The sequence below is a fragment of the Schistocerca cancellata genome, chromosome 6 (genome assembly GCF_023864275.1).
Source record: "Schistocerca cancellata isolate TAMUIC-IGC-003103 chromosome 6, iqSchCanc2.1, whole genome shotgun sequence".
Taxonomy (NCBI): domain Eukaryota; kingdom Metazoa; phylum Arthropoda; class Insecta; order Orthoptera; family Acrididae; genus Schistocerca; species Schistocerca cancellata.
This window is the reverse complement of record NC_064631.1, coordinates 75144560-75168737: the sequence shown is the minus strand read 5'-3', so window position 1 is coordinate 75168737 and position 24178 is coordinate 75144560. Positions and strand designations below refer to the sequence as shown.

Sequence of the window (24178 nt, the reverse complement as noted above, 5' to 3'; positions counted from 1 at the left end):
TGATCGTGATGCAATATCAAGTTGAAAATAAACAGATCAACCACTTAAAGTACATTCCGCATTTTCATTCAGTAGTATGTTATGGTATAATTATCTATTGTAACCCGTCAGCTGGGTAGAAGGAGCTCAGGATATAAAAAAAAGAAACAGAGAAAATAATGTGCGACTTCACCCACAATTCCATTGTAGGTTTCTCTTCAAAGAGTTATGTATTTTAAGCCGACAGAATCTGTATTCACTGAAGACACAGGTCATAAATAATTCTTCGAAGTTTGGGAAGAGTAGTAATGTCCACAGATATGACACAAGAGGAAAAATATGACCTTCGTTACTCATTACTAGAGCCCTACAGCTTTACATCCTGGAGGGCGTGCTTCTGAAGATATAAGGGCTGGGAAGTTTCGACCTCTAGATATTTCGAGTATATTGCAGAGCATTCGAGAACATTCCATAACATTCGAGAGTAATCGAGAGCGTTCCACAACAGTCAGTCACTGTTGGGAATTAGTGGGGAGAATTTAGGACCTGGTTCCTCGCTGCCATGTACATTACTGCCACTGCTGCAGAGTAATTTCATTCGTAGTTTTCACTTGTCCAGCCACCTGGACAAACACTTAGTTCTTTTTTGTGCTTGTGCTTTGATTGGTGTTCAAGGCGGAGTCCATCTCCATGCAGTGCAGCCAACCATGAGAAGCAGCCGTCATCAGCATGATACTTTGCGCCGTACTGTCGCTAATATCGCAGCTCTGGCGTGTAGGGTTTGAGCTGGTTTATCAGCCACAAAACGTTCGAGGTCAGGTCTTCCAGCAGTGACATTTGAAGAGCCGCTTTGCGTACTTAGGTGATATCATGGTATTGCATCCAGTTAGCCTGATGTTTATCGTTTTTACGCATTTCACCTGTTCCCTTTGCTCTCCCTTCTCATGGCAGGGAAGTACACTAGATTCCATGCAGTCTCGTTTGTACTAGGTTGATGCCAACATCTGTACAATGTTTGGTTTACATTAAAATACATGAAAGTCCCTGGTACAAATTCATGAACAACTCTGTGCTCCATTTAAAAAAATGTAGTTGTAAAATTTTATGATGGCACTTATCTGTTAAACTGTCACTCTCACCAGAATCCTTTCTCCATCATCATTTCTGGAGGGGAACTATGATTGCTTAATTTAACGAAAAGATATGTTCTTACCAACAGTTGGTTTATATTCAGGTGCATTTGTGGTCTTTTGTTTCTTATTCCCTGATCACTATGTGAAATGTTTAACTTCAAGCACTGAAGATGATCATTATGTGATCGAAAATCGATTTTACAGTTAATGAATCAACAAAATTACGGCCAATGCTGACTTTCCTTATTATTTAACGAATAAATTATACGAGAAGCTACGCACCCTAACATTGGCTTTATATCAGGGTCATTATAAGATTGTGCTACACAACTTGTGCACATTCATTACAAACCCACTTGGGTACGATTTGCATAACATCGTGATTCTCCCCCTTAACTTGCATTATCAGTTAAGGGCCCAACGACACCAAACGATATCTACTTTCCAGGCACGTCGTGTTCCGTTGTGCAGACGTCTGATATTATCAGTCAGTCAGAATGCAGCATGGTATGTATCACTGATAGACAACCATTCCATTACTAGTCTGTCTGACGTCATAGTGTTAGAAACAGACATATTGGTAGAGCTAGTGACGCCACAGAGAACTGTGTAAGCACTACCGATTTCTAACCAAAAATACTGTAAATAAAACAAATACCACACCGCAACAGATAAACCACCACTACGTTACTACATTATGGGGCATCACAGTAAAAATACGTCTGCCTGCAGTAGGTGCTTGATATTTCTAATGCTGGATCCAGAATATGGTACGTCAGATAATACTGTTCAGGCTGATTCCAGATTTCGGTGCACGTGGGGATACTGTTCAGGGCGGATCCGCCTATGTAAATCCTGGGATAACTTTTGGGATGGATCTAAATGTGCAGGTGCAGTAATTCCACGTTGTTATTCGGTGTGGATCCATCGTCGAATGGTCTGGGGTAGCAACTAAAAGGTGAATCGTCCCACATTAGGTTCAATGCTGCCGCCGTTGCCGATGCGAACAAATGCCACCGGACTCAGTGGCAGGAGGTGATGGCGGTCTATGCTGTCACCCAACACGCCAAATGGCGTAATTGTGTTATGAGTGTTGACGGCAGAATAAGACTAACATATTGCCTCCAAGAGCAATCCGTGTAGATGTAGCTGAAGAGGGTCCTAATGTATAATAGATGACATCTATCCAGACTATCACACAGGAATTCCAAACTGCATCAATATCCACTGCAAGTACTATGACAGTTTGGCGGAAGGTGAGAAATCTTGGATTTCATGGTCGAGCAGCTGCTCATAAGTCACACGTCTCCCGGGAAATGCCGAACGATGCCTCGCTTGGTGTAAGGAGTATCAACATTGAACGATTGAACAGTGAAAAAACCTTGTGTGGTGACACGAATCACGATACACAATGTGGCGATCCGATGGCAGGGTATGGGTATGAAGAATGCTTCGTAAACCTCGTATGCCAGCGTGTGTAGTGCCAACAGTAAAATTCGGAGGCTTTGGTGTTATGGTGTGTTCGTGTTTTTCATGGAGGTGGCTTGCACCCCTCATTGTTTTGCGTGGTATCAAAACAAAAGTATACCATAACTGCATCATTATAGATTTCAATGGCGTGCCTTAAAATGAAAAAAAGGTGAAACGCGTCTGTGAACATAAAACACAATGCAGCAAGAGAAGGCGTTTTTTACTTACAAATCAAATATGCTGTGTAACATTCGATGTTATGCACATAGAAGAGTGCAGACTCCCTCTCTCTCTCTCTCTCTGTCTCTCAGGGGTGAGCTGTCATTATGAATAATTTACAAATTAAGTACCAAACATGCAAATGCAAATAAATATTCAAGACACACTGATCAACTGCTCCAATAACCAGTCACTCACAATAAAAAGAACAAAAAGATGTCTTTCTTTTTGCCTAATTATTTTAGATCACTTGTTTTTAAAATGTCTTCAATTAAATTCCACCTTTCCCACCAATTTTAGGTTTCTCGTCATTTCATTACATAAAACTTTACCAACATCAACGTGTTTCCGAGCTGCCCAAAATGTGCTGGTATTTTATGGCAGCATTTATTCATAGGACATAAGATTAATGAGCTCTTGGTTTAATTCGTCTCCTAGAATGGCTACCTACAATTTGTACACTCATGTTCAGAACAAACAGCACATCTTCAACGACTAGAGATAGGACGAACATAGTCTCAGGAAGTGTACATTAGTATGTTCTGTAGAAATGATTAGCAATTGAGTCACCTCAGTTCAGCATGTGTCCACCATAGGACCTGACGACATGTCCTACACATGACGGAACAACGCGTATAAGTTGCGAATGGCGTCCTATGGTATAGTCATTTATGCTACATTCACCTGGTTCTAAAGTTCATCTCTTGTCGTTGGCGTTGGTCACAGCATGGCACCTGTCGTTTCTCCATACCCCACACATTTACGATTGCCGTGAAGTCTAGCGATCTTGTGGGCCACAGCAAAAAAGGGGGAACATTCTGCGTCACTAAGAAGACATTTGATCATGGAGCAGCATGTGATCGTGCACTGTCTTGCTGAAACATGGGGTATGGGATGTTGTGCAGAAAGGGTATGGCAATGGTTCGCAGGACGCCATTGGCGTAGATCACACTGGTCACAGTGCCCTGGACACGCACCAGCTGTGATTTGTGGCTGTACCCAAAGTACCCCACACCACAAGGCCTTGAGCAGGCGCTGATTGTCTTGTGTGAATGCGGTCACTGTGATGCTGCTCCCACTGCCTGCAGTGAACCAAAATGCGGCCATCATTATGAAAAAAAACAGAACCTGGATTCGACCGAATACACTACCTGATGCTATTGCCGTCTTTCATGCTTCTCCACATTCGTCATAGGTAGGCAGAGAAGTGGACGACGAGTATGTAACACATGCCTTACAAAACGGCGACGGACTGTCATCCCTGATAGTGTACGATGTGTTACACTGTTCCACTGTTGCGCTAGAGCAGATCTGTCCCGCAATGCCATTTGGATGAGGCGCCAATCTCCTCGGGGCTGTGGTCTGTTCTGGTGCGACCTGACCCGTCTCGTCGTGTTCTACGGTCTTCCGTGAAACACTCTGCACAGACCAGCTGCACTGCCGAAACGCTTCATCCCACACGACCAGCAATTTATTGGATGGACGCATCACCGTCTTTCATGCCAATAATGTGCCCTCTTTCAAACTCACTGATTTGACTTTACAGTTCGAGCATACATCTGCGAGGTGTCCGGCAGCTCGCCTCAAGTTACACTGATCCATTACCTTAGGTTTGTAGCGACAACGAGAGCCGCAGGCACATTTTACTTGTAGGTGGTGTTGCGCCGCGATATCGACGTCGACCTTGAAGCTGCAGGCCGACATGGATCAAATTCTACTCATTTCTGCGGAAAATACTGTTCTACATGTCCTGTGAATATCAGCGTTCTAACTCGAGTCGTTCACGGTGTTCAGTTTCTTCTGAAAGTGAGTGTAACTGCAGTTCAATCCCGAAAGTGGTTTCGGAGTTTTAAAAATACGCTTAATGAACACCGTTGAATATATACGATACTGAATTCAACGCTGACTGCATTTAGATTGTTTTTTGCTTGTAAATTAGCAAGTCATCTCACTTTCGGAGCTGGTAAAGACGTTTTAGGTAAAATAGTTGGTAAAACTTTATCAGTAAGTATCCGGGTTGATTCATGCACAAACATTAATCTCCCACTTATTCAGAGTCTAGTTTATATGAATTCTGAACTTTACACATGTTAACAACAAAGTAACCACCAGGTTAATGAACGCTGCAGTAAAGAAAAATCGTAACGTCTTCTCTACTTGAGGTGAATGTTATTGTTTTCAACGCCATGTTCTCCTCACGAGCTGCATTCAAACAGAACGACCACGAAAGTCAAAATGACGCCGGGTTTACACGAAGGCTCGTGAACTGTAGGTTACTCTTCCAGACTGTGGTGGTTTCGACCCTTTTGTAGGTGTCGCAGGTGGTGTGGGACTTGCGACCAAGCATTTCTGTACCGTTGGTTTTCCGACCAGAGCCACCTGCTGATTTACACCAGTTGTTCATGAGCTGCGGAAGTGTTGCCACCGTCAGTATGGCAGTGCCCTCTCCGACAGCCCTTGTTCCCGTACACTTCCATGAGGCTAAACTATTGAATTCTATAAAGGGCCGGTAATAATTACGAAAAAACGTAGGTATGCCTTCTGGAGGTTAGTTACCGATAGTTAGTTACCGCTATCGGTGATGATAGCAAATTAAAACACGACCGATTTCAGTCCCCTTAGCATACGTCATGTAATGATCAATGTGGCGAGCACGATTGTATAGGGTAGCAACATGCAGTCCACGAGATATGCTAGAAATGTCACGATACACATGCAGCCAATCACTTTAGTAGTAGTTAACTACCAGCATGAGAGACCGACGTACGTCGTTAAATTGTACTGAAGCATCGTTTTAACGTATGTTCAATGTCGCTTGTGGCACTGTAAGTAGTATATGACAAATTCCCACACCCGATATGGTGTAGTATACCTGTGTGTCGCACCGTTTACCTGTAGTCTGCAAACGCTTAGTGTAAGATCATCAAATGAGTCAGCTTGGTGTTGATAATGTTTTTGATAAGTTGGTTTGTTATACGTACTCCTTAACAGATCATGCCACGCCACAATCATAAATTTTTATTAGTTTGAAAAATCTCTTCACACAAGAATGACACTGTTTAAGGGTAATATATTTTAGAATAGTTTTCCATATAATGTCTTCAAAAACAATTCAATTTTGTTTTTAGATGGCGATCGGAAATGGACTTGCTGGAAGCTGATTTCGAGGAATATGTACTGGACATCGAGGCTGACCTGGCAGAAGAACTGGACCTCTTCGAGGTTATCCCTGACGAGATGGATTATTCAGATACAGATCTATGGTGGATTGACGAACTGATGCCAGAAGAAGATTGGTTAGCCGATGTGAGGGAAATGGTGGAGGACGAAGACGCTTCTCCTGAGGGAGAAGTCGTTGTCATACGGATACATTTCATTGGTGTAAAGGAATTTGTATTTCCAAAACGTAAAGTAATGGCTTTCTTTGAGTCTTTACTAGGTCAAGAAATAAATAACGTTTGTTAATTTTTGAAACTGTTTTTATTAGTTCCATGGTCAAATAGCTAGTGTTAAAGACTAGTAATATACATATTCTGTGTTCAGCTTCCAGAAAATACTAGAAGTCGTTTGGTAATTTTTTCATCTCTATGCAGTCGCCATGTTCGTCAATGGAAAATGTAGAAAGGGTGTAAAAATTATAACATGAAGAAAAAAAGAGCAAACATTTCATTGAGAAGTTCTTTACTCTTAATTTCAATTTTTTAGCAAAATAATGGAATAATATTTTGGCAGTATTGACTACAAAAAGTTATTCTGAGGTTACATAAAATATCGGGATCGAAACATTGTGTACAGCTTGGACAGAAATGAGAGTTTACTTGTAAAAGTGAGAGAACACGATTTACAGTCATCGTCTGAAGTGTGACGTGTTCGTAATCTACCCTTGCCTATGTTATTCAACCTACTTATGGATGAAGAAATAAAGGAAACCAAAGATAATTCGGAATGTGAATTAAAGATGGGGACAAGAAAGAAAACCTTTAAAGCTTGCGATAACATTGTCACTCTGTCAGAGACGGCGGTGAACTTTAGGAAGATCACTTGAACGAAATGCTTAGTGCCTAGGAAATAGGCTACAAGATGAAGGTAACTAAAAGTGATTGTGGGTACTAAGATGTTAAACTGAGACACTAAAAGTATTAGACTAGGTTACCGTTTTCTCAGAAATACACTTTAAGACAATAAAATAAATAAACGATGCACGACGAAGAATTATGCAAATGGGAAGGAAAACGATAGAAGTGATGACGAGACAGAAAGCTGATTACAGGTTCAGAAAAATTGCGAGATTTATTCGAGAGAAAGAGTTTCACTAATTGGGCTAGACAATAACGCGTTGGTCCACTTCTGGCACTTATGCAAGCAAGCACTTATTTGTAGTGCATTGATTGAGAGAGCATTCTTCCTGAGGGATATCGTGCCAAATTCCGTCCAGTTAGCGCGTTAGATCGCCATAATATTATCTGATGGAGGGCCCTGCCCATAATGCTCCAAACGTTCTCAATAGGGAAGAGATTCAGCGACACTACTCGCCATGATAAGGTTAGGCAAGCAGCACGAAGACATGCAGTAGAAACTGTCGCCGAGTGCGGGCAGGTATTATTTTGCTGAGATGTAAGCCCAGGATGAGTGGTCATTGAGGGCAACAAAACGAGGCATAGAATGACGCCGAAGTCCGCAGTGCCGTAAGGATGGCGCGGGTGACAACCAAAGGAGTCCTGCTATGAAATAAAACGGCAGAACTACTGGTTGTTGGGCCATATGGCGGGGGACGTGGACGTCGGTACGTCAACGGTCGTTTGAGATCTAGACATGTCTTCGCTGGTCTTTGGGGCCTATTTCGAACTAGGACTCCTCACTGAGGACAGTTCTACTCCAGTCAATGAGATTCCAGACCGAATGGCCCAACACCACTGCAGACGCGCTCGTTGGTGTACAGAGGTCAATGGAGGTCGGCGCAAAGGGCGCTGTGAACTCTGCCCCCTCTCTGTGAGCCGCCTAGTAACGGTCATTGTGATCACTGAAGCATCAGTTGGACGTCGGAGCGATGACAGTGACGAATCCAGGGCTCTGAGTGCCTCTCAGACGATTGCTCAGTCGTCACGTTGTGTCGTTTCCAAAGACCAACCGCTTCCTTCTTGACGCCATGTTCGGCCATGTTTCACCAATTCCTGCCAACATCGTCTAATAGTGGCATCGCTGTTATTCAAATTTTGAAGGATTCAGAGATTACTCCAACCGGCTTCTTTGAACCCAACTACACGTCCTCTCTCAAATGTTGACGTCTGCGTATATTTTTTATGCGCTTGTCTGCGAGGCATCGTTACTGTCTATTTCAGTACATGAGATGAAATTTGGAAACATTTTACGCCTTGGTATCGTATGTCCCGTGTTTAATATCCTTTCCAGTTGCCCGTTGAAACTGCGCTGCAGCGTCACATATTCATCCATCGGCCACCAAAGTTTACGGTTATGAATTTTCTGTCGATATGCATATGAATATGAATTTGCTGCCAATTTTCATAACTCCTTTGAGATGTGTCTTTTTTTTTTTGCTTAGAGTGTGTATAACTGATGACAGATGAAGTAAAGAAAACATCAGCAGCATACAGGCAACAGCAAGAAACGCATTTTTAATCGAAAAATATTTTACCACCGAATATAAATTTAAATGTTAGGAAGTGTGCTGAATGTATTTGTTTGATGATTAGTGTTATATGTAAGTGAACTAAAATCATAAAAACTGCGGCACTAACAAGAACAGGCTTTTGAAATGTGGCATTAAGGTGCTGACGAGAATATACAATGAAGCGGCGCAATAACTGGTATAGGGATGCATATTCAATTACAGAGATACGTAAACAAGCAAAATACGGCGCTGCAGTCGGCAATGCTTGTATAAGACAACAAGTGTCTGACCCAGTTGTTGGATGAGTTACTGCTGCTACAATCGCAGGTTATCAAGTTTTAAGGATGTCTAAATGTATTGTTATAGTCGGCGCACGGGCGATGGGACACAGCATCTCCGAGGTAGGGATGAAGTGGCAAATTTCCCGTATGACCATTTCACGAGTGTACCGTGAATATCAGTAATCCGGTAGAACATCAAACCTCCAACACCACGGAAACTGGAAAAGGACCCTCAACAATGGGACCAACGACGACTGAAGAGAATCGTTCAATGGTTTTTTTTGTGTTTAGTGCGTCAACTACTAAGGTCATTAGCGCCCTTCCCAGATTTCAGTACTGCGCCATCAACAAGTGTCAGCGCATGAACCATTCAACGAAACATCTTCGATATGGGCTTTCAGAGGCAAAGGCCCACCCGTGTACCCTTGATGACTTCACTACACAAAACTTTACACCTCGCCTGGGCCCGTGAACATCGACATTGGACTGTTGATGACTGAAAACATGTTGCAGGATTGGACGAGTCTGGTTTCAAATTGTATCTGGCGGATGGACGTCTACGAGTATGGAGACAATCTCATGAATCACTGGACCCTGCATGTCAGCAGGGCACTGTTCAAGCTGGTGGGGGCTCTGTATCGGTGTGGGCGTGTGCAGTTAGAATGATATGGGACCCCTGGTACGTCTAGATACGACTGTGATACATGACACGTAAGTAAACATCCTGTCTGATTACCTGCATCCGTTCATGTCCATTGTGCATTCCGACAATGCGACACGCCACACGTCCAAAATTGCTTCAGAGTGGACAGTCCAGCAGGATTCATGGTGCCAGTTCCCTGCAGTACCACTTCAGACACTAGTCGTCCCTATGCCACTTCATGTTGTGGCACTTCTGCACGTTCGCGGAGGTCCTACGCGATCTTACGCAGGTGTACCAGTAACTAAAGAAGCTACATACGAAAGGCGACCATCAACAATGGGCCAAGACGCGGACTACATAACACAGGAAACCGAGACGTTACATCCGGAATGTGGTATCGATATCCACGATGCCACGGCGTAGGTATAGATACTTAAGTTGGCACTACGAGCGACACCGACGATAGCGCCGTCTAGCAGGCGCTGTCCAGATCTATGAGCTCCCCTGCAGATTCTGCCCAATTCATGAAGAGCAGACGGCTGGGAGACTTCGCTTCAGCTTTGCTCTACATACGACGGACTTAAGGCTTGCTCAGCTTTAAACGGCCAACCTTTCAGTTTTGAGGAGCAGACCCACGCGCCGTCTTTCAGGCGGGATACAAAACAGAACACCACGGTATCGGCAGTAGAATAGCCTTGAAGAGCCCGATAACGCAGAGCTACCGTCAATCCATTACCAATCTATGGTTCTAGAAAAGACGACACAGAGAGATGGGGCTGGCAAGACCGAGACGACGGCAAACTTGTCCCAAGCAGACTGGGCTAACTGTGAAGGTGGTCCGCTGATGGTTGCAACAGGCAATACGGTAGGGGTGGCGCCTCTTTAAGTTAGCACTATAACCAATGCCGGCAGACACGACAGAGCCACACAATGTGCCAATACAAATTCAGGTGACATAAGCTGCAATGTGCGGTAGAGATAAGAACATAGGAACGAAGACAAGCATATTGGCTTGCCTCTCTCAATATCAACGCAAAGAAGGATGTATTTACTTAAATTTGTGCTATAAACGGTGGACACAGACATCGTCGTCCTACAAGAAGTGTACATCAACGAAAATCCCATCATGTGCAGGTATAAAGCCTAAGTATTACGTGCCTTCAAAACTGGCAGGAGCATCACAAAACTTCTTACGGAAGGCATCACGGTAGGGGATATCTTCTACCATCCGGTATATCTATGTATTGTCGAGTACCGACGGAACGGAAGAGCGTTCCCGCTTCTTCACGGAAGAAATTGCCTCGCTGTTACAACGATGGCACGACTATTTTATCCTAGGCGGCGATTTTAATTGTGTACTTGCACCGAAAAAATACTTTTCTCGATGCACCCCTTGCCCAGAACTACGAATTTTGACACAGAATATCCATTTTTTTGACATGTGGGAGCATGCCCGTGTCCTCCATCCCTGATACACCCATGTAACGAGTCATTCCGATAGTCGTCTTGATGGACGGTACACTGGTCAGCCACATCACTATGAATACCTACCTAATAACCTGTATGTCTACCTTTGACACGGATAACAACAGCGAAATGTCGTGGCGTGGAGGCAGTGAGGTCTTGGCAGGTCGCTGGAGGGAGTTGGCACAACATCTGCACACACAAGTTACTTGATTGTTGTAAATTCCGGGGAGGGGCCGATGAACTATGACATCGTGGTTCACAATCTAGATGTGTTCGATCGACTTCAGATATAGGGAGTTGAAAGGCCGACACATCAACTGAAACTCGCCAATGTGTTGTCCGAAACAATCTATCACTCTCCTGGCCTTGTCGCATGGCGCACAATCTTGTTGAAAAATGCCATAGCCGTCAGAAGACATAATCATCATGAAATCGTACACGTGGTCTGCAATCAGTTTGTGACACTCATAAGCCATCATGGTGCCTCAGACGTGAATGTTCGACAGACCGTAATAGAACCACCACCAACTCGTCTCCATCCTGCAGTACAGGTGTCAATGAACTGCTCACCTGGAAGATGAAGCATTCTTGCACTAGCATCGGCGTGGTAAGAAAGGTATCGGGGTTCATCAGACCATACAATGCTCTGTCACTGCGTCAACTTCCAATGCCGATGGTCGTGTGCCCATTTCAGTCATAGTTGCTGACGTGTTGTTAACATTGGTATATGCATGGGCCGTCCTCCAGAGGCCCACCGTTAGGAGTGTTCAGACTCACTTGTACTGTGCGTAGCATTAAAATCTGATGTTAATTCCACCACAGTTCGCTGCCTGTCTTGTTTTACCAGTCGGCATAGTCTACGACGTGAGACAACTGTAATGAGTGGTGACCACCCAATCACACGACGTCTGGACATGGTTTCACCTTGTTTCCACCACGTGTTGAAGAAACTCACCACAGCACTTCTCGTACACCCGACAAGTCGTGCAGTTTCCTAAATATTCGTGCTGAGACTCCAAGCCGTCACATATGCCCTCGGCCAGAGTCACATTGATTGCGCACATTCCCAATTCCACACATGAACAGCACACTCACCAATGCTACATGCAACATGCGTGTGTCTGACTAGCAGTCATTCCAGGCAGGTGACGCTGCTATGGCCGTTACGGGCTTATATCGATTGCAAGTCACTACTTGAGATTCTCTGGTTGATCAGAGTTTGTTACACATAACATTAACACTGAGGTCTTCAATGCGGGCTACGTCAACCATAAGCCATTTAATGTATGACGTCCCTCCAGCAGCAGCGGGCGTGCCGCAGTTGCGGTCCTAGGAAATTGAATGTCGCTGACCTCAGAGACAGTCCTTACTTGGAAATATTGCAATCGACACCTTACGGCGTATCCCGAGACCCTACATTAGCGCATGGTTTGTGCCAAACTGGTGCTATGCTGTGAAATGATGACATACGGCCGTGAGCAGGCAGTGTGACGACGTCATAGGATGGACTTCTGTTTCACAGTGCTATAGGAGTGCACTGACCAAGCACTTTCTCTCAGGGTGGCAAGTCCGGATACAACGAACTAAGGCTGATATTAAACCCATCATGCCACCTCGGAGGTGCATTGCTGCAGGCATGGACACTAAACTAGCTTACAGGAGAACACCCATTAACGTATAATATCATCAAAAAAGCAAAAGCAGTGAATAAATCAATGGGACCTCTTTGAAATTTTATAGGAGCACCAGCTATACGATGGCATCCCGAGTGACTGGTGTCTGTCAGGAATTAATAACAACATCCAGAAGGCGCTTGGTGACTATCACGATATGATCGCCCTAGCAAAGACGTGCCGCCGCCATGCAGCACTATTGTCGGTAAACTTTGATCAAGCTTTCAATGGAGTGAATCTAAGTCTTGATGCACAAGCGGTTTCCATGCACATTTATCGCTATCATGACGTCGTCGCTCCACCATGATTTCTCCATAGTCTTCCTGCAAGGGTGTACGACGAAATTCCTCATTGTATCGAGATACGACAGACAATGGTGTCCCCTGTCTATGATATAATATGTGACAGCCCTTGATCTGTTACTCTGTGGCTGTCGTCACTGATCGGCAAGACTGAATTTGTGATGATACACATTTAAGTGTAAAGCATATACTGATGGCCTGGTGCTGGCTTTGCAGACTGATGACAACATGCATGAGGCTTTAGATTGGATCCACAAATATGGAACGGCCACTAGCAGCCATGTAAATGTGGACAAGTTGACATGAGACTTCATTGACTAGAAATTAAATAGAAGAATTACCAACAGTGGCTGTCCAGCCCATTTAACAACCACTTCACCCTGTACACATTCTTTTTAATATCAAACATAACTGTATTCAGATAGCTCTGCCAGGAACCAGACGAGACGCCTATCAGATACTGACTACAGAACAGCCTAGTAAACCCATTCTGAGGAGGTTTCCTCAAATAAATCATTTTCAGGTAGGTGTCAAGATGCTTTTGATCACGTAGTGTATTAAAATTATCTTATAAGCAATCCTTAGATCATCCTACAAGTTGTCTATTGAGGAAGATATACTAGCTTAGATGGCGTTGATTACAACGCCTTTCATGCCCCCTAAAATTGAAATACATAAGTGCTTAATTTTTTCTGGATATTTACGTGTTGTTAAAAACTAGTTTTAACAGATTATTCGGTAGTGACAGAATGTAATACCTCGAAACTGTATTTGTAAGAAAGACAGTCATGATCTTTGATGTTGTACCAAATTATTCGCTGTATGCCTATAGTTTTAACGTGATGGCCGATTACACAAAGAAACAAAGCTACTTACAACAAATATGACACTGTAATTCAGAATTAAACTGCCGGATGATTGAAACCATCTAACCTGTTCATTTTACTTCCTACAGAATGATGTCTGTGAAACTAGATTTCTTATGCTCTCACAGCTATGGCTGGTGGGAACATCGCCCTTCCAGATCTTTTACGATTCCACTGCAGAACGCAGATGCCAATATGGTATTACCTACGATTGGTCTCCGAATCAATAGTTATCTATCACGTACATAAGTTGTTTAGGAATTACTTGGCGTGTTATGACAAAATACGATTTTTGACTTACAGTCTGAGACACTTACTACTTTGGTTTAATGGACGCGGGCTGTAATTATCTCAAGAATACTTCTACTTCCAAATTAGACACAGATTTACTATATTTTATTAAATGCTTATCCGGACTCTGGGCTGCTTATTGCCTATAGGGGGATCTTGTGAATTCAGTATCTCTCTTGTCAAGACGCACACTCAGTAAGGCCCCTAATAAAAAGTAGACCTACAGGGAGGAGAGCATCTAACTGTACAAGTTCTATTTTCCCCTACGTTATGTTGCCTATCTATATCCGTCCTCAGTGATGTTTTTCCACGAAAAAGATGTTTGGCCAATTTGAGTTCACATAATACTAGCATGTGCTTTTATCCTACCAGCAACGAGTCCAGCATTACGTTATTGTTGCTTTGTAGAAGTCTTCCGGTTAATAAGGAGTGTTTTACAGCGACAAGGGATTCACTGCTACAACCTTACCGCTGAGAACCTCATACTGCTACAACCTTATAACCACGTAAGTCTATTTCCTCTGGTGAGCTTGTAAGTGTCTGCGAGTTGCGACTGGTTCGCCTAGGTGGTCTAGAGGGAAAGGATGGAGGGGCGGGGAAGAAGTGCTTGGCGCTTCAACTGTTAGCAACGTTTATCTGCAAGGCTGCCGGCGAGTTACGACAGGCTTTTCTGTGCTGGGATACCCTCTCACTGAACCATTGAGCACCATCTGTGCCAGACACCAGGGTGGAGAAAATTACACATACGTTGTGCAAATCTCTCTACTTCATCCGGTGAGATGGTCAGGTGTAATGTCAGGAAAACATGCGGAGCTCTGTCCTTCGCGACCTGGTGGTCACAATCGCACGATGAGTGGCATACCCTACCAGGATCTCGGCTCACTCGTTCGTTATGCGAATTCTGGGGCGGGTTCCCCGTTATCTAGGTGTGTGCCAGACTTACATTTTTTCATCGACGTGTCGGGATCTGCTTGCTGTTATTAACATGTGGAGGATATCCCTCGGCCACGGCTGACATAGCTCCAATGCCTGACCCCAGACCGGAGAGGACTATACCGAAACTTTTTCGGCAGTTGTTGTGCAGTGTGCGTTCTGGGCTACACACCAACACAACCGAGTCTGAGCGACGGATTCCCTGTGTGCAAATTCATTCTAGTTTCTCACGCCTATAGAGGTGTATTTTGTAGCGCTCTGCTACACACATACACAACCTTTGCTTGGAAGCATCAAAATGTTACTCTGACGTCCCATAATCATGTAGTGTAGTGGTGCTTTACCTACTGCTGTGTTGTATTTACCTCATATAAAGCATCTCTGGCTAGAAATTGGTAGCGCTTGGAGAATTCTCTATCACGTCACTATTTATACGAATGTTTCATTTTCAACACTATGACGTCCAACACTAGTAATCGAGTGGTGTGTTAGCAATGATAAATAAACCGGCAACATGCTGCATTGTTCTCGAATTCACGACTTCTACGCAACGCATCACGACGTGCTACAACACGGTGCGCAACTGTGATGTGACGTCTGGACGTGACGTGACGTATGTGACGTGACATTTTGTCTCGATACGAGGCGATGTTGACACCGTGTTGACACTGATTGGGTACAATGATTGAGTACAATTTGTAAAACTGCTTAAAATACGGAAAAATGTATAAAATATGGGTGAATAACACTACTTACGTACCTGTGTCAGTGAGGCTTCTCCAACATCTACATCTACATCTGCATCTGCATCTACATCCATACTCCGCAAACCACCTGACGGTGTGTGGCGGAGGGTACTTTGAGTACCTCTATCGGTTCTCCCTTCTATTCCAGTCTCGTATTGTTCGTGGAAAGAAAGATTGTCGGTATGCCTCTGTGTGGGCTCTAATCTCTCTGATTTTATCCTCATGGTATACGTATACGTAAGAGGGAGCAATATACTGCTTGACTCCTCGGTGAAGGTATGTTGTCGAACCTTTAATAAAAGCCCGTACCGAGCTACTGAGCGTCTCTCCTCCAAAGTCTTCCACTGAAGTTTATCTATCATCTCCGTAACGCTTTCGCGATTACTAAATGATCCTGTAACGAAGCTTGCTGCTCTCCGTTGGATCTCCTCTATCTCCTCTATCAACCCTATCTGATACGGATTCCACACTGGTTAGCAATATTCAAGCAGTGGGCGAACAAGTGTACTGTTTCCTTTGTTTTCGGATTGCATTTCCTTAGGATTCTTCCAATGAATCTCAATGTGGCATCTGCTTTACCGACGATCAACTTTATATGATAATTCTATTTTAAATCACTCCTGATGCCTACTCCAATATAATTTATGGAATTAACTGCTTCCAGTTCTTGACCTGCTATATTGTAGCTAAATGATAAAGCATCTTTCTTTCTGTGTATTCGCACCACATTACACTTGTCTACTACATTGAGTACTTACATACTTGCCTGGGTGTAGTCTCTGGTGGTGCCACGTAATACAAAACTGTTGTTAACAAATAGAACCCATTTATGTGGCATAACGTAGTTCTAAACAAATAGACAGAGGCTACAACCTCTCTCCCTACGCTGCCCAGCTCCAGAATACATCCTGTTATAAAACAGGAACATTGTGGGAAATTGGTGAAAAATACGTAAAATTTGGAATAATGAGAGTAATTCCATATCTGACTCGATGTGGTCTCCGCAGGTGTCACATAATACTGTTGTTGACAAATAGGACTCAGGTGACTCCTATGCTGTCCAGCTTAATAATAACGCCTCACACTTACAGGATGCTTAATCCTCATGCTTCAAAGGGGCAGGGTGAGGAGAGATAGTGGGGGTTGCTGCTATTTTTATGACATGTGACTACTTTAGAATTATGTCATGATTTTGAATATAGCTTGCACAGTTGCCTGGGTGCATCCACTAAGTGACCTCGACCAATTTGTGGTCGTTCCCGGGAAATAGGGAATAGCGAAACTAGGACCTCCAGTGTATTACCTGAGAGCAGTTGTCCTTATTTCGATATAAGGAACCAATTATAACTGATAGACTGATAAAAAAACACAGCTGCAAAAGAATATAACATACGATAGTGGTTCAGGTATATGGATCACATCCTCTGCTTAATAGACGAACCACAAACAAAAATTAAAAAATTACATACTGACATCAACAAGGTACATAAAAATATGAAATTCACAATGGAAAGAGAAGAGAACAACCAAATAAACTTTCTGGATATAACAATGAAAAAGCAAAACAAAAAGCATATGTTTGAAATTCACCATACACCTACAGCAACTGACGCTATTATCCCCCAGTACTTGAACCATCCACACTCACCAAAGCAAGCAATACTTCAACAGATGCTCCATAGACTCAATACAGTTTCACTCAACAAAGGAAACTACCAAAAGGAACTTGAGATATTAAAGCAGATAGCCCAAAACAAGGAGCACAATAGTGCTATAGTCACAAAACTAAACAAAAAAATCAGAAGTAAAATATAATCAAAAACCATTAACAACATCACAACAGGACCATACACAATCACAATCACTCATTAACATAACAACTACACAAAATTATCAGGAAAACATAAGAGAAAAAGGACTGTGGCACATAATGACGTACAAACACAAACTCACACAGAACTCAGCAACATTTTCAAAAGCAGGGAATAAACATTGCATACACAACAGACAATTCTATCAAAAAATACACCCCAAAACTGACAAAAATACGGATATATATCAGAAGCAGGTATATTTCAGTTACAGTATAACACTTGTGATAGCAGATACATAGCACAAAAAGGCAGAACATTTGATGTGAGATACAAAGAACACATTAGAGCCTGGAAGTATGGACAAACCACTCCAAATTCGCGGAACGGCTACGTGAACAAAGCCACAAACCAATCACTAGAGAAGAAGACAACAATATATCTAGAATCAACAATAAAAGACATCTCATAACCCTGTAAGAAAATTATCACATACAGAGAACCGCAGCAGAAAAGTAAACCGTGTTGAATGATCAAGTACACATACCAAACAACTCGTTGTTTACGCTAATAAATAAAATAATAGAGGAACTCCATAACAGAGGACTATTATCATGACAATAATGCCTCCCAACTCAATTTCCATTCACTCACTGGTCCATGAACGTCACCGCGAACATTTAACTAAAACTCATGGAAAAAAATCCATGCGTGTACATTCTCTCTCTCTCTCTCTCTCTCTCCCTCTCTCTCTCTTTCTCTCTCTCTCTCTCTCTCTCTCTCTCTCTCTCACACACACACACACACACACACACACACAATGACAACAAACAGATATAAACGTCATACCAACAAATACGCGCTAGTTTCAGCATATACATCGTTCGGTTGGAAACATGTAGGTGTATGGAAACAAACCAAACTGGATGAGTTACACGGTGAACTCAAAATAGTTATGAGTACATTAATGTTATGTGTATATAACTGACAGAAGACTGAGAGTGATAGTACATCACAAGAAGAAGTGCAAACTAAATGAAAGGTGGGAAGAAAAATGTTCGCAACGCCAAGACATGCTTATGTTTTGTCAGTGGAACGGTGGTGCGACCAGATGCGAGGAAAAACCGATGCCAACTAAAAACAGAAAGAACGATAGGTAGTCACTTATTTACATAAAAACCGAGATACATATCAAAACAAAAGTATAGCATAACTGTATCATTATAGAGTCCAATGACGTGTCTAAAAATGGAAAAATGCCGAACGCGTCTGTGAACATAAGATACAATGCAGCGACAGAAGGCGGTTTTTACTTACAAAACAAATATGCTGTTTAACATTCGATGTGATGCACATACAAGAGTGCAGACTCTCTCTCTCTCTCTCTCTCTCTCTCTCCCTCTCTGTCTCTGAGGGATGAGCTGTCATTATGACTAAATTAAGCATCAAACAAGCAAATGCGAATAAATATTCAGGAGACATTAATCATCTGCTGCAACAAACTACTACTCATAATAAAAAGGATAAAAACTGACATATATGCAAAAGAATTAAAACATGACTTACTTTCTGCCTAATTCTTGTAGGACACTTGTTTTTGAAACAGTTATGTCTTGAATTAAAGTGCACCTTTCACCACAAATTTTAGTTTTCACAACATTTCATTGCAAAAAACTTTACCAACACGAACGCGCTTTCGAGCTGTTCAAAATCTGCTAGCATTTTGTAGCAGCATTTATTCATAGGCCATATGATTAATGAGCTGCTGATTCAATTCGTCTCCTAGAATGGCTACCCACCATTTGTGCACTCATGTTTAGAACAAATAGAACACCTTCAACGACTAGAGATAGGACGATCATAGTCTCATGAAATGTACATTAGTATGTTGACAGGGGTTGTTTTGGGGAGGGAGACCAGACAGCGAGGTCATCGGTCTCATCGGATTAGGGAAGGATGGGGACGGAAGTCGGCCGTGCCCTTTCAAAGGAACCATCCCGGCATTTGCCTGGAGCGATTTAGGGAAATCACGGAAAACCTAAATCAGGATGGCCGGACGCGGGATTGAACCGTCGTCCTCCCGAATGCGAGTCCATTAGTATGTTCTGTAAAAATGATTAGCATTTGAGTCACCTCAGTTCAGCATGTGTCCTGTTGTCTAATAGGCACACGTTCTGCCATGGGCCCTAAAAATGGTTCAAATGGCTCTGAGCACTATGGGACTTAACATCTATGGTCATCAGTCCCCTAGAACTTAGAACTACTTAAACCTAACTGACCTAAGGACATCACACAACACCCAGCCATCACGGGGCGCCATGGGCCCTAATAACTTGTTCCATGCACGATGGCATTGACGTGCATTAGGTGCGAATGGCGTCCTTTGGTATAGCCATCCGTGCTGCATTCACCTGCTTCCAAAGTTCATCTCTGGTGGTCGGCAATTGGGCACAGGGCGGCATCTTTCGTTTCACCACATCCCACAGTCTTCTAATTGGCAAGAAGTCTGACGATCTGACAGGTCACTGCAAAAGCGGAACATCCAGTGGTGCTAGGAAAACTCGAGATCGCGCAGCAACATATGATCGTGCACTGTCTTGCTGAAAAATGGCATCTGGGTTGTTGTGAAGAAAGGGTATGGCAATGTTTCGCAGGATGTCATTGTCGTAGATCACACTGGTCACAGTTCGCTGGACACACACCAGTTGTGGTTTGTAGCTGTGCCAAATAATACCCCCACTACAAGGCCTTGAGTTGGCGCTGATTGTCTTGTTTGAATGCATTCACTGTGATGCCGCTCGCCCTGTCTGCGGCGAAGCAAAATGCGCAACATTTTCAAACAAACACAAGCTGGATACGACAGAATACACTACCAGATGCCACTGCCACCTAGCATGTTTCTCCACATTCGTCAAACGTAGGTGGAGACGTGGACGACGAGCAAGTAACCCATGCCTTAATAAACGGCGACGGACTGTCATCCCTGGTAGTGTACGATGTGTTACACTGTTCCACCGTTGCGCTAGAGCAGATCTGTCCTGCAATGCCATTTGGATGAGGCGTGAATCCCCTCGGGGGTGTGGTCTGTTCTGCTGCGACCTGACCCGTCTCGTCGTGTTCTACGGTCTCCCGTGAACCCTTCTGAACACACCAGCTGCACTGCCGAAACACTTCATCCCACACGAGCAGCAATTTCTTGGATGGATGCATCACAGTCTTTCATGCCAATAATGCGCCCTCTTTCAAACTCACTGATTTGACGGTACAGTTCGAGCATACATCTGCAAGGCGTCCGGCAGCTATGCTCAAGTCACAGTGATCCATTACCTACGGTTTACAGCGACAACGAGAGCTGCAGGGAAATTTTACAGGCAGGTGGTGTCATGCCGCGATATCGATGCTGGCCTTGAAGCTGCACCCCGACATGAATCAAATTCCACTCATTTCTGCAGAACATACTGTTGTACGTATCCTGTGAATATCAGCATCCTAACTCGAGTCGTTCACGGTGTTCAGTTTCTTCTGAAAATGAGTTCAATCCCGAAACTGGTTTCGGAGTTTTAAAAATAAACTTAATATACACCGTTGAATATATACGATGCTGAGTTCAACGCTGACTGGCTTTAGCTCGTTTTTTGCTTGTAAATTACCGAGTCGTCTCACTTTTCGGGCTGGTAAAGACGTTTTAGGGAAAATAGTTGGAAAACTTTTTCAGTAAGTTTCGGAGTTGATTCATGCACACACTTTAATCTCTCCCTTATTCAGAGTCTAGTCGATATGAATGCAGAATTTTACACATCTTATTAACAAAGTAACCAGCAGGTTAATGAACCCTGCAGTAAAGAAAAAGCATAACGTTCTCTTAACTTGAGGCGAATGTTATTGTTTTGAACGCCATGTTCCCCTCACGTGCTGCAAACAGAACGATCAAGAAATTCAAAATGACGTCACGATTACACTAAGCCGCGTGAACTGTAGGTTACTCTTCCTGACTGTGGTGGTTTCGACCCTTTTGTAGGTGTCGCAGGTACTGTGGGACTTGCTACCAAGCATTTACCTACCGTTAGTTTCCCGACCATAGCCTCCTGCTGATTTACACCAGTTGTTCATCAGCAGCAGAAGTGTTGCCTCCGTCAGTATGGCAGTGCCCTCGCCCAAAGCCCTTGTTCCCGTATACATCCATAGGGCTATGCTATTTGAATTCTATATAGGGCCGGTAATGAAAATAATTACGACAAAAGGGAAGGTATGCCTTCTGGAGATTAGTTATTACTACCGGGTACACTGAAAATGTGATGCTTATACAAACTGCTTGTGCATGAATTCCGAATAACTGAGTGACGAAGCCGTTTAAAAATTGCAAATGGCAGAATAATGGGTTCCTGCTCATCTCACAAAGCAGATTTGCATGTTAAGAAAGGAATGTGTAAGTGCAGGAAAAGAGTCCACGAAGAAAACACAGTGCTTGTTTTCCAAATTTTGTAAGAAGGGATTACAAGATTTGAAAGACAAAGTTTTAATTTCGACGTATGCAGCTCAAATTATGACAACAGCAAGACTTCATTGTGTAAAGCCAGAAGGCATGCTCTTGGGACGACCAAAAACTCTGGCACTAGTTTACAGATTCAACTGAGCGAAGACGTTTTGAAACTGACTGGAGGTAACAGTTTTTTGAAAATTGACGATGGCTCCGTTTTTGATAAAATAATCCTGGTGTTGCATTGTATAGAAGCTGGGACAATTCTGTGTGAAAATGGAACTATTCTTCCGCGGGGGGAGGGGGGGGGAGGAGGCATCGAAATCACATAAGAAGGGATTTCCTGCTTTATTTCTTTTGCACCCAAACAAAAGTCGAAAAACATATTCCATGCTGCTGTGGTTATAATTAATGGAGAAAATGCCCAGTGGAGAAAAGGTAATGAAGTTAACTGACTATATGTCAATCACTACACGGAACATGCTAGTATAGCAGTTGAAATGTTTAATGTTTTTAAGCAACGGGGCAGAACCACGAATTCTGTCGGACTGTGGGGTACGGTACGAAAGTAAACTCCCTAATAAATCAAATACATCTGAACGTATGAAGGAGGATGCTGTAAATGCTAAATTTGAAATGAAAGAACAATTTCACTGATCTCCCCCTTCACGACCAAAAAAGATACATAGATTTAAACAAAACGTAAAATGATATTGCAATAACGAGATGGGTGACATCAGAGGATGTTCAAATTATGGATTTGTTACAAAAAAATTGAGTGAGAATTTAGAATTGATAAAATGCCGGCCAGCCTGGATGACGTTTTTGGCGGTTCCCACACCCCACTAGATGAATAACGGGTTGGTCACCACGTCCCGCCTCAGTTACACGACTCGCAGGCATTTGAAAGCATTTGCACTAAGGAAAATAAAAAGCCAGAAACAAGTAAAATTACAATAAAATACTGAGCATGCCTTTGTATTAGTCAGTCCTAAGAATGGATAAAATGTGAAAGGGACTGTACTTATTGAAAAACGGTCAGCAGTGGGTCCTCCACTATTACATCTTTCATTGACGGACGGTATCGTCACGGCTAAAAAATTTGTCCTCCGAAACACCACGTTGACATAACAGGTCACGAAGCCCAGGGTCGGAAGCCCACGACACCGAATGACTTCGTAACAGTCGCGGCTCGCGGCATCTCTGAAGCCGAACACGGCGTGGAAATAAATGTGATTGTTATTCCAGGCTTTATTACCGATAAGCTTAACTATTTTCTTCAAAATCATGCTTATACATCAGAATGTCTGACAAAACCCTACACTCACCGCAGTTGGTATGTAACAGTCGCTCACACGGATCTGTGTTGAGTCCCCTTTTGTATAAGGTGAATACAGGATATATTGTAACGACATTAAGCATGTTTCTGGAAGTACAAACGTGTGCCGGTTATATGTGCCTGTATAGTTACTCGATTAGTCTGAGGGTGACACTTCTATGACTGAATCGTAGATTAGGCAGTCTCTTTGAAAGAACAAAACCATTCGTTGTCAAGCTGTTATTAACTGTCCAGTTCTAGTCTGCACAAGGAAGTGCTGGACAATAACAACACCAACGAGTCAGCCACGCTATTTCACAGTTTAGCGTAGAGTTCGGCTAAATTGCTGGCGCTGTTTGTTGACTGAGAACTGACGAGGTGCCTACATCTTGAATGCATAGCAATCGAAGTTCGACGGTTACTCGTCATAGTAAGGGCAGCATCTCTGGTGTGGAGGTTTTGGTTTTATTTACGCTTTACTGTGGCATTATACAGTCGTCGTGCAGTTACCGATGGATATTACGTCTATGGTAGTGCCTTGAACTATTTACGAAGCGAGACAGAGAACACACACCGTGCTGTAAGATCTTGCCATAATATCGATCTTTACTGATTGAACAACTGATCATGCTGGCAGCAAATGAAACTGTAAACCTAGGTTTAGCTACGATTGTGATGCTATTGTCGTACTACCAGATCTTTTGTATCAGCGTGGAGGACAGTCTACACCAAAAACCTCAGCTGTTAATACGTTTCACCTCGTTCTGTCAACGAGGACAACATCGCTCATAATTCTGTCATGCCGTGCGACTTGTATTGCGGAGGTACGCAAGCTAGGAAGATGTACGAACTCCTGGCCGATACCAGCATCTGTATTGGGGAAGTGTAAGCGACGAAGAAGGCCTCATTATGCGTCTAAACTGCCCCCGATATCGTCTTT

General features: G+C 43.2%; 1 protein-coding gene across 4 annotated transcripts in view; it reads left to right on the top strand.

Annotated features, from left to right (window-relative positions):
- LOC126191488 (uncharacterized) overlaps positions 1–24178 on the top strand; it is a 200275-nt gene that overhangs the window by 98467 nt on the left and 77630 nt on the right. The gene's annotated exons all lie outside the window — the stretch shown is intronic.